Genomic DNA, 12,074 nt, shown 5'->3' on the forward strand with positions numbered 1-12,074 from the left:
AAAGATCACGACCCATTTTTCCCACTAGCACTAGCTTAGCTTGTTTGTTTTGGTTGTATTTACCCAGAATGCCTTGCACTAAATTCTGCTTCCTGCTTTTGGAGCATTCAGGTCTGCTTTGCATTCACATATACCTTCAAACTATGCAACGTTCATTTCAAGAACTGAAGGAGGCAACATGGAAACGTCTGAAGAAGTAACCAAGAGCAACTTCCTTCTTTGCGAAATGTAAACAAAAATGGAGAAGGGTCAGGTTTTAGCAGGATTTCTCTTTTGTCTTTGGTTAAAAAACCACAAGTCATTTCTCCTGCTAGCGCTAGCTTAGCGCATTAGTTTTGGTTGTATTTGTCCACTTTCTGTTTCTGGAGCAGTCTCCGGTCAGCTTGGTGTTCACATATGGATTCAAACCGCACCAGAATTCACTTCAACCGAGCCGAGACCGCGGTTTGTATGCAGACCAGAGTTCACGTTTTTTTCCTAAGTAAGAGTTCAATTACGCATTCATTCCCCCCAAACGAACCAGACATATTTGTAACTAAACCAGAATTTGATTAAACTGGACTAAAGAGCTGATGGGGAAAAAAAAAGATTTAAAACTCAAAAGCATCTGACCTGATCGTTTTACACTGGAGATGCTGCCTGTTCATCACTGAGCAACACAGAAACTCGATGTTGTCTCAACCTTCCAGACCTCTCTGGTCGATGCACTTAAAATTCCAATAACAAGACATTTTTCTCATGTTATAAGTGAAATGACCTGAAACTTTTGACCTAAACAAGCTTCTATTTCTTGCTGAAAAGTTATTTGTAATTTAGTTTTGTCTCATTTTAGGTGTGCTAAGATATTTGTAGAAATTAGACCAAAACACTTTGTAAAATTTTATGTTTTTGTGTATTTTCATTTAAAAGAAAACAGCAATATTGATAACCGTGTAATATTTACACAAGATAACCACAATACAACATTCTTATACATTTAAAATCCCTTTTAACCAATAATATTAGCATATGAAAACCAGCCTCGTTTGGCGTGCTTAGCTGCTGCACATCCACTTTCCAAAGGCCGTCTGTGGGACGAGGAAAAGCCTCTTCTGGAATGTGAGAGGGGCTTGATCCGCAGCGGCAAACCGTCTCTTTTCTCCTCAAGTGCTGTCCGGACTCCAGAGAATAGCCCGTTTGGTGTGGGGGGCGACATTTTGCTAACCTCCAAGGCCACCGCCGCGAAGGCGCCTCAAGAGAGCCTCTTTCGTGTCAAAGGGGGAAAGCCATTCAGCTCCAGAACGGCCTCTGGCTTTTGATCAGTTCACAAGTTACAGTTTTACACAGACCCACGTTTTTTTTTCTCATGCAAATGGGAAATCTTCAAACAGCGTGCGGAAATACATCTCTCTCAGATGTACCTTAATAGGTAGTGCTTTTAACATGGGAACGTTCACAGCCAAGGACTTTCCTGAAAGCGTCCTCGGCGCAGTGAAAGGCGGCCTTGTCGCCCAGGTGTAGGCGCTTCGCTCCAAGAGATCCTCTCCGGCTCCGGCTTTGTGCGCTCGCAGGAGACTACATTGACTCCCAATTAAGAGATTAGGGGAGAGATTATCGGAACCATTTTCAAAACACATAACATTTACAGGCTTTCCCACAGCACTCTGGATCGCCCGTCTCATTTTGGCTCACTTAAAGTTTGTTGTTGTAGCTGGAGCAGCTGTTTCTGCGAGGAAGACTGCTACTCCGCGGCTACGTTCACACTGCAGGAAAATACGACACAAATCAGCTTTTTTCTGCCCGTATGCGACAAATATCTGACTTTTTCTCTGCAGACTGAAAGTCACAGTTCTGATATTTCCACCCTAAAAAAATCTAACTTTTGCTACTAAAGTAATTTGGATAAAAATCCAATTGTTTTCATCGTCATGTTGCTTTTAATCTGGTTTCAGTGTTGCAAACTTTTATTAACAATATGTTTTTATATATTTGTTAAAACTATCCTTCTGCCATCTGCAGCACTGCAAAAACACAAAATCTTACCAAGTATTTTTGTCTTGTTTCTGGCACAAATATCTTAGTTCACTTGAATTTAGACAAAACTAACTCAGAAGTAACTGAGTTATCAGTTAGCTTCTATCAGCAAAAAGATAGGAGCTTGTTTTAAGTAAATAATTCCTTAATGTTGATAAAGAAGTTCTGGTTTCACCTGGTTATATTATTGGGGAAATAGATTATCAGTAAATTTATCTGACAATAGAACTAGAAATTTTTCATTGATTTTAAGAATTTATTACTTAAAACAAAAACCTGTATCTGGCTGAAAACGTTTAGATTTGTCTTATTTCTCAAAACTAGAACAACATTTTTTGGTAGGATTTTGTTTTTTTTGCAAAAACAAAAACCAATCAGAGCCAGGAGGGTCTTACTGCTGTCAATCGAGCTCGAGTATGAGCTGCTCAGACCCTCGTAACAGCTTGTTCCCACAACAGAGCCGGTTGTGAATGCTAATGCTAGTTAGCATAGCCACCAATGGCTGTGGATAATAAGCGGTTTTCCTGTAACGGTAAGTTGTTTTTCCACCATCAGCACATTTATCTACAATAACTCTGAAGAATGTCCCTTTGGGATCAATAAGGTATTTTTTTACTTTGAATCACATACATGAGGGTGATTGACAGCGCTAAGACCCGCCTCCTGGCTCTGATTGGTTGTTTTTGACAGAAAGCAGTGCATGTCTTCATGGTAGCTGAGGAGAAAATGGATGTTTCTTCACAGATTTTCAGTTTTAAGAAATATGTAAAAAAAAAACAAAAAAAAACATATCTTTTAAAAGTTACTAATGATAGTTCCTGTATTTCCATTACAAATATGCACAAAAATGTGTTAATATTCCGCTAATGTACAAGAACACAATTTGGGAATGGCGTTGTTTCCACGAAATAAGAAACATGATTAAAATCACAAATAAAAAAGTTTCTTCATGCGATAAAAACGTGCCACTCCGTCATCTGGTCCCATTTATCGAACTTCAGCCAAACAATGAAATCAACAACAGTTTTCATTCCATTTTAAGACATTTTTGGATTAAATTGTTTTTAATAAAACGTTGTTTCCTCTTGTTCCTGCTGTCTGGAGTTGGGATGTGTAAATACAGTAGGTGAGGGTCTTTCCCCAAAACGCCGTGAAGGTGTTGGAGGTTTTACTCTCCATATTTGGCGTGTTTCTCTTGGTCTTGTTGAATCGCCCCATTATGCTGCTATTAAAGTTCATTCTGCTGGAATATGTGGAGGAAGAAAGGAGAGAGAGGAACCAAACTCTCGTCAAGGTCATGTTCCAGTGGAAAGAGCCAACAATGCCAGAGCTAATCCCTCCTCCTCTTCCTCCTCCTCCTCTTCCTCCTCCTCTGACCCCGTCCCGCGGCTCCTAGGACTCCGCGGCGGCAGAAGACGCTCCAACCCGGCCCGCCGCTCCTGGATTATCTCCCAATTACCACCAATTGTGCCGGACGGCATTAATGTAATGTTCTATACTTTTTAATACCGTTTTAATTTTTTTTTCCTAGATTAACCAGTGGCTCTCTTTCGCCTTTTTCCCTCATTTAAAATAAAAGAGGCCGGGGTTTAATTTGGCATTAAGGGGCGTAGAATATGCCAGCAGAGCGTCTGTTGGAGGCAGAAAAGGGAGAAAATCATTTTAGGGGAGATACTGTGAAGGACTTGTTTGAACCTCACTGTCCTGCTACATTAGCGGGGAAGTCAGCTTTGTGTTGGAATAACATGTTGCCTCAGTATTGTGCCCCCTACGGTGCGAGGGTTTGCTGGGTTTGGATTAAGAGACTCCATTACATTACCCTAATAACTGGATAAAGCCGCCTCATCCAGTGCAACTGATCCCCAAGTATTAGCGCTCACGGCTCGTTACTGCAGCTGATCTGCACTGCAAAAACACAAAACATAACCAACTACTTCTGAGCTGGTGCACTGAAATAAGGCAAAACTAAGTTTTCAGAAACGTATAGGAGCTTGTTTAAGTCAGTAATTCTGTAATGTTGATAAAGTAAACGAGTTTTTCCACTTATAACATTTTCTCTCTTTTTTAATCAATATTACAAAATAACTGACAAAACAAGCTTCTACAACTTGCTGAAAAGTTGCTTGTGAGTTAGTTTCATCTTATTTCAAGTTAACTAAGGCATTTGCATTATGAACTAGTAAAAATATTTGGTAAGATTTTGTGTTTTTGCAGTGTAAATTCAAATTGCAGCGACACTTTTTGCATATTTTCATCTTTAAAAAACTGTCATAATTACAACATCCTTAAAATCCCTTTTTACAAATTATATTTCAAAAATATCATTTTAAAAGTTATGTTTAAGTTACTTTTTAAAAACTTGGTAAGATTTTGTGTTTTTGCAGTGTGTGAAAAGAAGTCGCCTAATTTTAAGACTAAAATTAGTTCAGATTAAATAAAATTAATAAATTTAACTTTTTTAAATTTTCATCTTCAAATAGTTAAAATACAGTTAGAATTAAAGACAATTAATTTTCTACCTCAATGTTTAAAACATTTATTTCTTCTCATTTGTTTTATTTTTGCATTCTTATTTAAAAAAAAATCTTAACTGTGTCTTAAAACGTGAATTCTTGTAAAATTTATATATTTCCTTTAACTTTGGAGCCACAGTAGATAAAAAACAACCAATCAGACATTGTACAGGTTTTGTGTTTTTGCAGTGCAGCTGATTTCTTATTAAACTGAGCCGATAGGAACTGGAAGGCGGCGGCGGTTTTGCACGCCTCGGTGTATAAAACGTGTTATTTGTTCAGGAATTTCGGCTGAATTTCACTGACTTGGCAATAAAAGTCGCCCAGCCTTCCTTCAATTTAACGGGCTGAATTATAATATTTAGTCTGCTATGTGGGGATTTCCACAGCGATGGATTTTATTTTACATTACACATAATTGTCTCTATAAAAGCAGCTCCTCATTATAAAGCATCACAGCTTAATTATACATCTGTTACAGGTGTTGGGGCACGTCAGCAGTTAAAAAAAACGCTTTTATGTTGTTTTTTTGTTCAGGCGAGTTGAGCTGCTACCACACACTGCGAGGGAAAAATAAAGGAACGAAGGTGAAAAGTGTGCAAGCAAATCGACTGCAGGTAGAGATGAGGAAATTTTATTAAAAATTACAGATCAAAGTGAGTTTATGAAGAATGACCTTCATTACATTATGTTCAGAGAGAGAAAGCGAGCGGAGCCATGCGAACGTTTCAGAACAGATTACATGTAAAGCTTTGATGTTAACTGTCCGGCCCAATTAGGCCCGGGGAAACGCCGACGCTTTCATGTCGACCCACTCAAAGTTTAAACCTGAATTTATTCACAGCTCCCAACATTTCTGGTTATTAAAACACTAATCAGCACGTTTCCCTGCGCGGAACGGAGAGAAAGCGGGTTTTGGTCGGGAGCAGGAGCTGAAAACGAGCGACTCACGCCGGGTCCGCGGTTCTGCGGAGCCGCTCAGCCGGGGTCAGAGGTCAGCGCTCATTAGCAGTCCGGCTTCCCTTCGTAGTGCTAATGTGAGGTCAGGAATCCACAGCCGCAGCTGGCACGCATTCGGCGCGTCCAAAAACAATCCGCCCGCTGTTCCCGACCCGACCGGGCCGGGCCGACCTTGCCCTTGGGCCACGGCGTCGAACACCGACCCCAGCTGCTGTCAGGACCGGCAGGCCGGCCCGCCTCTTCCTGCCCCCTTCCTGCAGGTGTGCCGAGCTCCTCCGAGGCCCGAATGCCTTTTGGGTCCCTAATCCCGAACACTTAAGCCCCTTCCTGACGGGTTCAGCGCCGGGTCCCGCCGGATCAGCCAATCCAAACACGGCGAGCAGCGAGGGGTCGACCGCCTGCTGCCCTCTGCTTCCCTCCGAAACAAAACGCTCCCACAGATCAGCACCGATCCGATGACCGGCACCAGAACCGATATCTGAAAACGTCCAGACCGGGTGTCGATTCAGCGACGTCGTGTTTTATTACTAACTTTATATTACATTTAAAACAAATCGTTTGAAAGACAGTTTGATGATGATTTTCATTTTACATGTTTGACCAACCTGGTCAATCTGCAACGGAGCAAGAAAAAATAAAAAATAAGGACATTTTCATTAATTTTCTTTAAAAAAAAAAATTTAAATAAGGACATTTTTTAATTTCAAAAGTAAATAAATTCTAGAAAAACTTCTACTTTGAGATTAATTTCAGAAATCTTTTAGAAAAAAGTGTACAGTATAAAAAACAGCTAGAAAGTACTCAGAAATTATGAGATTAATCTAAATTTTTCTAGAAAAGTTTTGCAATTAATCGTGATTAATGTACTTCTTTGGTTTCTTTTATATTTTTTATAGACAATTGTATTTGTTTGTCTTTTCTGATTGACCTGTTTTGTTGCCTTTGGTTTTTAGAGCGCTGCATAAATAAATAAATTATTAATCAAATTTAACACATCAGGACTGCATAATTTAAAAAAAAATTAATGTTTTTCTGTGTACATTGTACAAAAAAAAAGTTAAACTCTACATCAAACTCTACATCTAAGGTAAACTTTGCTGCACCCAAATCTGCCAACTGGTTAAATATAGGAGAAAAATTTACCTAAATTCTGTTTTTATCTCTCAGAATTTGCCAAATCTTTTCACTCTAAAACCAGATGCTTTTAATGAGGAAAACCTGCAAAGCCTTTTTCCAAATAAAGAAACAAATGAATTTGTTTGATAAAAGTTTGTACACCTTGCGCTGTAAACGACGCGGCGGCGTCTCGTTTCCCATCCCCCTCCTGCTGTTTCAGTAAACACAGCGGCTCCGGCCTCCACCTGTTTCGAGGAGCTTGAGAAATGGACTTTTCCTGAAAAGTCTCTGACCTTTGACCTCTGCAGAGCGGGAAGGAGGGTCTGCCAGCAGGCAAATGCCCTCCTGTGTGGCCCACTGCCATTTAACCCCATAATTGTTACAAGGCAGCTCCCGGCCCGTCCGAAAAACTCGGTTTTCCGGAAATCGCTCTTAAACAATCAAATAAACGCACATGCGGGGAATTCGCCGCGCCCCGAGGCATCGTGGGTAGTGGAGCTTCAGAGGCAGTTTTTACAAATTCAAACCTCTGAATTCGCAAAGAGACATACCCATTAGATGTTTAGAGGACAAAATGCTTTCACACGCAACAGTTTTCTATGCAAAGTTTTTCCTTCCCCCAAACTTTCCCCATTTAATTTCTCAATATATTTTTTATTAATATTTATATATATGCTCCAAAAAGTTGGGCAATTTTCCTTCTAATGCTAAAAACATGTCAACTTATCTGTACTGGTTTGGTCTTTAATGATACATTTTAATGGACTTTTTGATTTAGTTAAAATCGGCAGAGATTAAAGATGCTTTGGAGCATAAATGGAAATATTATTTTAATCTTATTTATGATTTATTGTGTTTAAACTGATTAAACCAGGAATGTTGGTTACTGCTCACTGGCAACAATATCATAAATAAATGTAAAGATTTGAAATACAAAGATAAAGAAACCCAAACAATAATCACAGATTTGCAAAAAACATAAGACATTTGACATTTACACTTACAAACAACCAAATATGTATTTTTTTTAATAATATAAATTGTTCAAGTCAAAATCTGCAATTGTTACAAAGTGATTTGCACCTGCAAAAAATCACAGATAAGCTTGATGCAGTGTATCGGTATTTCTAAAATAAAAGTCTAAAATTGATAAAATAGTGGATAAAACAGAAATAGCAAATAAATCAATAATAAATGAGTGAAATATAAAAACCTATTCAGTTCAAACTTAAGTAAAAACTCAGCATTGGTCAATGTTTTCTCATTAAGTCATCAATACGTACTTTAGAGTCAAAACTCTCTCTAGATGAGAGCCATCAAAGCACTTTTAAAAGGGTCAATAAAACTGAAAATAATCTTACATCTTGTAAAAATGACACTTATGTATAAATAAACGTATCATCTGCATAAAGTCGAACAATCTGAAGATTATTTGTATAGAACCGAGCCGAGGATTGGACCCTGAGGAACGCCTGTCTTCACCTCTAACGCAGTAGTTACTTTATGACTCGCTTTAATTTTGAAAAATAAAGTCGATATTTCAAACTAATAAAGTATTACTTCTACTGAGAAATATCCAGAAAACTGAAAAACAGCAGAAAATGTTCCACTGGCAGATTATTTGACAATTGTTGCCTAGCAATGCCAGCCAAGCCCGTTGCCTAGCAACCAAGTTCTAGGCAACGGTTGCCTAGAACTTGATTTCCACTGGCAGATTATTTCACTTAAAACATTTTTCCCATGTTATAAGTCAAATAATTTGCCAGTGAAAGTAGTAACTTTTCATCAATGTTAAGGAAATATTCACTTAAAACAAACTCCTATATTTTGCTGAAAAGTAACTTAAAAGTTAGTTTTGTCTCATTTCAAGCATAATAAGATATTTACACTAAATTTACAAAAAATACTTGGTAAGATTCTGTGTTTTTGCAGTGTAGTTAGACTAAACTTTTCCAGGTTTTAGATCAGGTAAAATTCCCAAATCCCACAATAATAAACACAGAGTTTACAAATAAAATGTCTTAGTATTTGGTAGAATTACATGTAAAGCTGCTTCCAAAAGGTTGTGTGTTTTTAGATTTAATTATTCAAGTTTTTATCGAGTTCTTTATGATTTTCTATGTTTGTTAGCAGGAAATATTAGTTACACTGCAAAATAAATAAGTACATAAAATCTTACCAAGTATTTTTGGTGTAGTTTCAAGTGAAAACATCTTAGTACACTTTAAATAAGACAAAACTAACTTATAAATAACTTTTCAGTGAGATATAAAACCTTGTTTTAAGTCAATAATTCCAGAATATTGACAGCAGATTATTTCACTATTTTTCCAGGATATAAGTGAAATAATCTGCCAGTGGAAGTAAAACTTTTTCACCAACATTAAGGAAGCTCCAATATTTTTCTGAGAAGTTACTTGTGTTATTTCAAGTGTACTAAGATATTTGCATAAAAAACTAGACCAGAAATACTTGGTAAGATTTTGTTTTTGCAGTGCATGATCTGTTATTAGACCTGAAAATGAGGTTTTATTGAAATCAAATGGGTTGGATTCTGTGTTATGGGGTGAATTTGTGTTATATAAATAATCAGAATGTGAGATAATAAAGCAAATGAGTGAAATTAAAGTGAAATGATCTGCGCTGCTCGCTCAGATTGTTCCCATGTTGTTTTTCCTGGGCTCCCTGTCGGCTCCAGCCTGTGTTGTAGATACAGTACCCACTTTACCTTTATCACGCGCCGCTCTGGCCCATCAGCCTTCTGCGTGGTTGGCTGCACTTGGTTATTTTTTCCATCCCTGCACATTTGCTTTTCGCTCGGCGCTCACCTCCACACTCGGGCTTATAGAGTGTTTCTCCTTTTCCTCTGATAGCGGCGCGCTCGGTGATTGCTTCCCAGGATCAGAGCGGCGCGCAGGCGGCTCAGCATACCACACATGCTGCGGGATCAAAGGTCACTCTTGGAAGCCTGGGATTATGGGGAGAGGGGGAGGTAAAATTATATTTTTTATCAGTTTTTTGCTTTGTTTTTGATCCCACGCCACCTCTCACCACGGCAACCTTCACGCTCAGGTGTTAGCTTTCACTGAGTGTTGAGGTTTGTTGACGTTTTAGGAACAACAGATTGACTGCGGCCTTGAGCGGCGGCGCTCTAAAGAGACTCCAAGGTCAGTGGATGTGGGAACAGCCGCCGTCTCCCGGGTCCGACGGAAAAAGCCACCAAATCAAAGCCGGCTCATGAGTGATGCGTTCGCTGAGGTCACGGCTATTTATTACCGTCACATGAGCAGCGGCTGCAGAATACTGTTGACACCTGATGTGTGTCATCAGCAGGTGTGAATGAGTTTTCTCTAAGTGGAAACAGCGTTATAAAGCTGACTGAAACCCTGTGTTTACCTGCTGCATTACTCTGTGTGTTTTAGCATTTCTCACCCTGTACACTGCAAAAACACAAAATCTTACCAAGTATTTTGGTCCAGTTTCTAGTGCAAATATCTTGAAATAGCTCAAAATTAACCTTTAGGCAGGAAACAGGAGCTTGTTTTAGGTCAATAATTCCTTAATTTTGTTGAAACAGTTCTTGTTATATGTGAAATAATCTGTCAGTGTAACTAGGAATGTTTATCAATGCTAAGGAATGTCTTACTTGGTAAAATGTTGTATTTTTGCAGTGTACACAAGTACTTATGGTCTAGTTTCTTTTGTAAATATCTTAGTACACTTGAAATAAGACAAAATTAACTTACAATTAAGTTTTCAGCAAGATATAGAAGCTTGATTTAAGTCAATAGCTCCTTAATATTGATAAAATGAGAGAAAACTTTTTTACAAGTGAAATAATTTGCCTGTGAAACTAATACATTTTATTAATATTCAAGAATTATTCACTTAAATGAAGCTCCTATATCTTGCTTAAAAGTTATTTCACTGTTAGTGTTGTGTTATTTCAAGTGTACGAAGATATTTATGAGAAACTAGATAAAAATACTTGGTGTACACTGCAAAAACACAACTTCTTACTGGGTAAGATATAGGAGCTTGTTTTAAGTCAATAATTACTTAATATTGATGAAAACGTTCTTGTTCCATTGGCCGATTATTTAATTTATAAAACATTTTCCCCTCTGTTCATCAAGATTAAGCTCTTGAATCTTGCTAAAAAGTTTCTTATAAGTTAGTTTTATGTTATTTCAGATGAACTAAGATTCATTTACATGTTGGAGGATAAGAATGAAGCTGAAGAATCTGATCTCACTGCAAAAAACACCTGGTCTAGTTTCTAGTGTAAATATCTAAGCACACTTGAAGTAAAACAAAATTAATCTAAAGGAAACTTTACAGTAAGAAATAAGAGCTTATTTTAAGTCAGTAATTCCTTAATATTGATTAAATTAGTTCTTGTTTCATGGCACATTATTTCACTTAGTATTTACTTAAACATGCTCTTATTTAATTTAGTTTATTTTGAACAATTAAAATATCGATCAAAGGTATTAAAATAATAATAACAACAACAACAACAACAACAATAATAATAATAATAATAATAATAATAATAATAATAATAATAATAATAATAATTCAGGAAGAGTCAAAATCCTAAAGTGCTTATGTAAAGCCTGTAATTAAAATATTTAATCCAAGAATACATCCATCAGTTCGTCATAAAGTCATGAAATACAATATAAAAAAACATAAAAACACATCTACAAACTATTACATACAACATATGTAATATATCTTGTTACATTGTTGTAACAAGAAATATTGTTACAACAATGTAACAATCTCTTATCTTGCTAAAAAGTTACTTCTCAGTTAGTTTTGTCTTATTTACAGTTGTTAAGATATTCACACTAGAAGCTAAACTAAAAATACTTGGTAAGATTTTCTGTTTTTACAGTGCAAAGCCCATTTGTTTCAATAAATATCACATTGTGAGGACCAGCTGCTCCTTATGGGGCCCCAAAGATAAGAAGAAGAAGAAGTAGTCCTGGTGAAGGTAAAAAAAAACACTCACTGTGTGTGTGTGTGTGTGTGTGTGTGTGTGTGTGTGTGTGTGTGTGTGTGTGTGTGTGTGTGTGTGTGTGTGTGTGAAGATGCTCCTAACTACAGAGAGCTTCGGCTCGCAGTGTGAAATCGGAGCAGAAAGGAGTTTATTGTATTAATGTGAAAAATGTTCACATTTAAAACAAATAAAGCGAAAACACTCAGAGTGTGTCGTTCACTCAGGGTTTTAATTTCAAGGCTGTTGTTATAAACATCTGCTCTGCTCTCAACATCAAACAAACACACACACACACACACACACTGTCAGCTGTGTTAATTATTACATCACTAAAAGTATTTGCCTGTGTGCTTTATTATGTCTGCAGGGAATATTTGGTTTTATATCTGAAAAGGTTTTAATTCAAATTCATTTAAAGGTTTCTAAACATCCAGAGATTAAATATATTTAGTATTTTATACAAA

At 37.3% G+C, this 12,074-nt stretch overlaps 1 long non-coding RNA gene across 2 annotated transcripts in view; it reads right to left on the bottom strand.

Annotated features, from left to right (window-relative positions):
• Nucleotides 1-868: 868 nt before the first annotated feature.
• The window catches only part of LOC106942019 (uncharacterized), a 20,929-nt gene continuing 9,723 nt past the window's right edge, over nucleotides 869-12,074 (bottom strand). Inside the window, exons 3-4 of one of the 2 annotated variants that reach the window (XR_001423523.1) lie at nucleotides 9,331-9,570; nucleotides 869-1,731 (exon numbers count right to left, since the gene is read on the bottom strand). This is a non-coding gene — a long non-coding RNA (uncharacterized LOC106942019). Of the gene's footprint in view, nucleotides 1,732-9,034; nucleotides 9,571-12,074 lie in introns of those variants that run through there. The other variant, XR_001423522.1, reaches the window with a different exon arrangement.

The sequence above is a fragment of the Poecilia latipinna genome, unplaced genomic scaffold, assembly GCF_001443285.1.
Source record: "Poecilia latipinna isolate Pla-1442-1.1 unplaced genomic scaffold, P_latipinna-1.0 Scaffold3988, whole genome shotgun sequence".
Taxonomy (NCBI): Eukaryota; Metazoa; Chordata; class Actinopteri; order Cyprinodontiformes; family Poeciliidae; genus Poecilia; species Poecilia latipinna.